This window comes from Hydra vulgaris, chromosome 04, assembly GCF_038396675.1.
Source record: "Hydra vulgaris chromosome 04, alternate assembly HydraT2T_AEP".
In the NCBI taxonomy this organism is placed as follows: Eukaryota; Metazoa; Cnidaria; class Hydrozoa; order Anthoathecata; family Hydridae; genus Hydra; species Hydra vulgaris.
Window position 1 is genome coordinate 23357501 of NC_088923.1, and position 6032 is coordinate 23363532.

At 28.5% G+C, this 6032-nt stretch overlaps 1 long non-coding RNA gene across 4 annotated transcripts in view; it reads left to right on the forward strand.

Moving 5' to 3' along the window:
* The window catches only part of LOC136079033 (uncharacterized), a 1798-nt gene extending 695 nt beyond the window's left edge, over positions 1 to 1103 (forward strand). For 2 of the 4 annotated variants that reach the window (XR_010637880.1, XR_010637882.1), the window contains 4 exons: positions 160 to 254; positions 379 to 543; positions 664 to 836; positions 915 to 1103. This is a non-coding gene — a long non-coding RNA (uncharacterized LOC136079033). Of the gene's footprint in view, positions 1 to 159; positions 544 to 663; positions 837 to 914 lie in introns of all 4 variants that reach the window. The other 2 variants (XR_010637879.1, XR_010637881.1) reach the window with 1 other exon arrangement.
* The last annotated feature ends 4929 nt before the right edge of the window (positions 1104 to 6032 follow it).

Sequence of the window (6032 nt, forward strand, 5' to 3'; positions counted from 1 at the left end):
TGTTCAACGAAAAAGAGAATGAGAAAAAATATTAATGCTGGTACAACTGTTAATGAAAATACTTGTATTGAAACTCTAGTTATTTATCTTTAACTTAAAAAAATTTAAAATGACACTAATATTTCTGGTAATTTTGTTTTTGCAAATTTTATCTTTTAGGAGTTTTACTGTTATCACATAATCTAGATGAAGACAATATATTTATAGAAGGCTTCAGAAACTTAATGAAGATAATAATATTAATGTTGATTAAGGTAGGTGACTATTAATGAACAGGGGGCATATGTGCATTTGGTTTTTTTAAATATTATGTATAACTTATATTTATATTTATTACCTATATTTGAGTGTATATTAGTCTAATTTATCTTAAAACAGGATATTTGCACTTTAACAAGCAAAAAACTTAAATGAGATGGTTTCGAATCAACCTTTAAAGATTTCTATATTTATAAGCAAAAATCAATTAAGAGAGGATTTACATCCTGGTACAAATGCTAATGAAAATACTTGTGAATACTCGGGCTTCTGGGTCTTTCCAAAGTAATAAATTATTTGCATTTAATTTAAAAGTTTATAATATTTAAAAAGTACAATAGTATATTTGATGAATTATGTTTCTTAATGGTTTTCATAAATTCTCTAAGGGCGTCTCTTATTTAGGTTGAAGTAGATGGCTCTAAAAAACAATTTGAAAAAAAGAATGAAGGGTCGATTCCGTTTAAATGTACATACACAAAGAATTCTGATCAATAAGGAAAAAATCAATTTTACTCTTCCATCGAATCATCACTCTGGTTTTTTCAAACAGCATTTTTTATAGTGCATTTATTTAGGTACAATACAAAACAATAGACTAAGATAATCATTTATTTTGTTATTTATTATAAAACTTGTTTTTTTTTTTTAAATAGATTAAGGCGAATCATCAAAAACCATTACCAATACAGATCGACCAAAAAATCAGACAAACGAAACCTCTCCCATGGATGATGCTATGTTTTAGCGTTAAATGATTGACACACCATTACATAAAAAGAAATTTGGACTACTGCAATAGTTTTTAGATAAAGATTTGAGTGAAATTAAATTTGAACAGGTTACCTCAACATATATATATATATATATATATATATATATATATATATATATATATATATATATATATATATATATATATATATATATATATATATATATATATATATATATATATATATATATATTTATATATATTTATATACAATAAATATATAATATATGATATATATGATATTATTATATATGATTGTATGTATATGTATATATATATATATATATATATATACATATACATACAAGTAATATAAATACATACAGTATTGTGAATAAGTTTTAGACCACTTGTATAATTAGACGTATCTACAATTTTTTTCAATTTAATTTTTTTAAAGCGTACTTAAGTTTAATAATATATAAGAAAAGTTAAAACAATATATTATTTTGAATAAATAAAAAAAATTAATGAGGAAACATGAGGGATTTGTTTGTTTATTTATTAAAATGAATAAAATTATTAAAATAACAACTACATCCAAAACAGGTTATTCAAAGAATGCTGTTACAGAAATCAGAGAAACTGGCTCCCTTGAAAATAGAAAGAAAAGTGGTAGACCTAAGCTAACGAAAGATGAAAATAAATATTTGAAAGCCCTATCTTTAGGAAATACAAAAAAAGCATCAACCAAGCTGGCAAAAGACATTAACACAGCAACTGGGAAAAATATCAGCTCTTCTTTTATTCGACGGCACCTACTTAAATTGGGATTAAGAGGGTGTGTTGCAATTCAAAAACCATTATTACGGTTTGGCAATAAAGAAAAACGACTTAAATATGCAAAATAACACAAAGATTGGGTCCAGGATATGTTTAATCTGGTTCTGTACATCGATGAGTCCAAATTCGAAATTTTTGGAACGGAAGGACGCCAATATGTTTGAAGAAGATTTGAAGAAGCCTATCAGCCCGAGTGTTTAAACCCTACAATTAAACACAGGGGAGGCTCTTTACAAGTTTGGGGCTGTTTATCTTTATATGGAGTAGGTGATTTGATCAAAATAGGGGGGCGACTCACCGGGGAACGTTATGTGGATATCCTAAGGCACCATGCTGTATCATCCGGAATGAGGCTAATAGGTCATAATTTCATTCTGCAGCAGGAAAATGACCTAAAATATTGTTCCCGAGTGGCAAAAAATTATTTAAATGAAGTAGCAGAGGAAGGAGTACTAGAATTGATGACCTTTTATACTTGTTATGTTTAGACATTCTTCCTGACGAACCTAATGATGGAGAAAAATGATGTTGAAGATAAAAGTTAGATAAGTGTTTTTACTAATCTATTATTTCTCTGTTCTTTAAGAACATTGAGCCCTCTACTTGCAGAATACACTGACATATATATATATATACATACATATACGTATATATATATATATATATATATATATATGTGTGTGTGTGTATATACATATGTATATAATATATGTATATATATATGTATGTAATATATATATATATATATATATATATATACATATATATATATGTATATATATATATATATATATATATATATATATATATGTATATATATATATATATATATATATATATATATATATATATTTTTTGATTGCTTTTTGATATTTTTTATGAAACGTTTATTTAGGTAACATTAAGTCGTAATTAATTATTGGACAATTCCATGGTGTCGGACATGACATTCAGACATGTTTAAAAGTGTCATTTGTTATAAAATCAAGAACTTTTTACTGGATGTGCTGTAACTAATATCTCATGCTGTCAGACGTGACGGCGTAAAGTTCAAAAACCGTCACGTCTAAAACACAGTGTAATTTTAGTTACAGTACAGCCAGCATTGTAAATAAAAAAATCATGATAACATGATTAATAGCACATACCATTGTATTAAGAATGAAAGTATATTAGCAAAAACTTCTTGATTTCATAACAAATGACACTTTTAAACATGTTTGAATGTCACGTCCGACACCATGGAATTGCCGTATTGTAAAAAACATGTTTACTAATCCAAAAACATGTTAAAAAATTCAAAAATGACCAAAGTACCAAAAACTATAAACCACAAAAAACCATCGCCATCACCAAGTTCTCTAAATCTATCATGCACTAATATTCTTGGTCTTTAAAGCATTTTTCTTCTTCTGAGTCTTATCTCTTGCAAAGTTTACCAGACCTACTTGCTCTTTGTCAGACTAATTTGAGTTTAGCTTTCTCATCTTGTGATCTTACTGTTGATGGTCATCTTCCTTTAATTCATAAAGACTCCAATAGTCACATGCTTGGCCTGGGCATCTACATTTGTAAGAATTCACCCATTTGTTGAGAAAACTAGGTTTGAAACCGCAGACTATTTTTTTATTTGCTTTTTTTTGAACCACTTCACTTTATTGCCTTTTTATTTGAGCTACATCACTCTCCCTTATCTCAAGGCTGTACTCTTTTTAATGTTATTTCTGATTAAATTGACCAAGCCCTTGCTCTTTATCCTTCATCCAATATTGTTATTATTGGTGATATTAATGCTCATGAATAGCTTAGCTCTAGTGTCAATGACTCTGCTGGTGTTAAGGCCTACAATGTTTGCTATTCTCAATTGCTAACACAAATAGTTAACTTTACAACTCTCTTTCTACCCAATTTAATATTACCTTCTCTACTTGACTTACGTCTTGTTTCTGATCCTAGTCAGAGCTCAGTTTCTCCACATTCATCCTTAGGCGCTTCTGATCATGGTTCTATAAAACTATTACCTTAGTCTTCTTTACCATTAGAATCCCCCTATCATTGTACCTTTCACACCTACCTTAAATCTGACTGGGACTCTTTCCTAGATTTTCTTCGTGATGCCCCTAAAGTAAAAATCCTTCTTCTCTCTGATGACAAATGTGCTTCTTAAGCAACTCGTTGGATTCAGTCTAGGAATTCTAGGAAGAAATTCTAGGAAGGAATTCTAGAAATTCTAGGAAGGAATTCTAAAAATTCTAGGAAAGAATTCTAGGAATTCTAGAAAGAAATTCTAGGAATTCTAGGAAGGAATTCTAAAAATTCTAGGAAAGAATTCTAGGAATTCTAGAAAGGAATTCTAGGAAGGAATTCTAGGAAATCTAGGAAGGAACCTTTTATTCCCTCTTAACAATTCTAAGTCATGCCTCACTCTTCTCCATGATTTTCCTCTCATTTTGCTGCTGCAATGTCCAATCGTAACCATTATTTTTCATACCTATCAGCAAAACAATTCTCCAGAAAACAGACATCTGTTTACTATTGCTAGAAACCATTGTAAAAAGGTTTTGTCAAACGCCGACGCCTGCTTTTCTCAGGTCACAAAATCTCGTATTGCATCTCAAAAATTAGTCTCTAGTGACACCTGAAAATTTTTACCAGTATCCATAACAACAGTAAATCTGTTATTACACCTCTGTTATTACACATCTGTTATTACACTTCTCTTGAATGCCTCAGATTTTGTCACTACATCCAAAGAAAAAGCTGGATTGTTTGTTAAGAAATTCTTATCAATATCATCTCTATTTGTAGAACGCAACTAGCGATTCTTGCTTTTGACCTTTTTTGGAAACCATATATCAAATCTATTTCAAAATTAGCACCTGCTAAGTTTGCATCTCTTTAGCATACTCCCCACTTTCTCACTCCAGATTCAATTCTTTATCTCTATATATCTCTAATCCGTCTTTGCATGAAACACTGTTGGTATATATTTTTTTTTTTTTCTGTTCTTTTTATTACAATTTGAATAAAACTCGTGTTACATGTTAAAATAAATCTTTAAAATATATTATATAAATACTAAAATATGTATATATTTTTTTTAATATAAAGAACGCGGAGACTCGCAGAAGACTACTAGGTCTTGTCATCGAGAACCGCTAGAACGTTAAATACAATAAAATAAAGTTACAAGATAAAAACTCTTGACTCGACAAAAATATAAATATTGTTAGTGGTCTAATATATTTAAAACTAAAATATAAAGCTATCTTATGAAGCCATCAAAACCAAGCATTCAAAAATAAAGAAATATGTCATCAATTTTAAAAATTATTTCTTTTAGTTTTTTTTTAAATAGTGGATAACTCCATTCATGAGTAAAATCAAAATTTTTTAAGACTATTTTGTTCCATAAAAATGCTCCACGGAATGGAATGCAGGATTTGCTTTACATTTTGGTTGTCGTATAAAATTATTATTTCGGAGTATATATTTGTTTTTTTCTTTACATGAATATAAATCACTAAAAGAAACTGGACATAAATTAATTTTACATTTAAACATAAAACAAAGAACGTTGAAAATATTAACCTCATAAATATTAAGAATGTTCATGTTAAATAAAAGAGGCTTTGCATGAGTAAAAAGATCTTTTAAATTTATAAGACGTGCTACATGCTTCTGTTGACAATGGAGAGGTTTTAACTTACTTTTGTGCGTACTCCCCCACGCGACATTGCCATAACAAATATGACAGTGTATCAAAGAGTAATATAACTTAATTAAAGTATGTCTCATTAAAATACTTCTTGATTTATAAAGAATTCGAATACTTTTGGATATTTTATGGCATAAGTTATCAATATGGTACTTCCACGAAAGATTTTCATCTATAATGATACCTAAAAAATTTGTGTACGTGATTCTTTTTATAGGAATATTATCAAGAATAAGCACAGGTATTTTGCATGGTAGAATATGCTTTTTTGAAACTGGATAAAAGAGAACATATTTGGTTTTTTCAATGTTTAGCGAAAGTTTATTTGATTTGAACCAGTCTGAAATTTTTTTCAGTTCAATATTCATATCATGAAACAAATGATTGATGTTTTCGTTGGATAGAAAAAGATTGGTATCATCCGCAAACATTATTGTCATTAAGTTAGAGGCTCTATATAGATCATTTATATAAATAAGAAATAATAGTGGTCCAAGT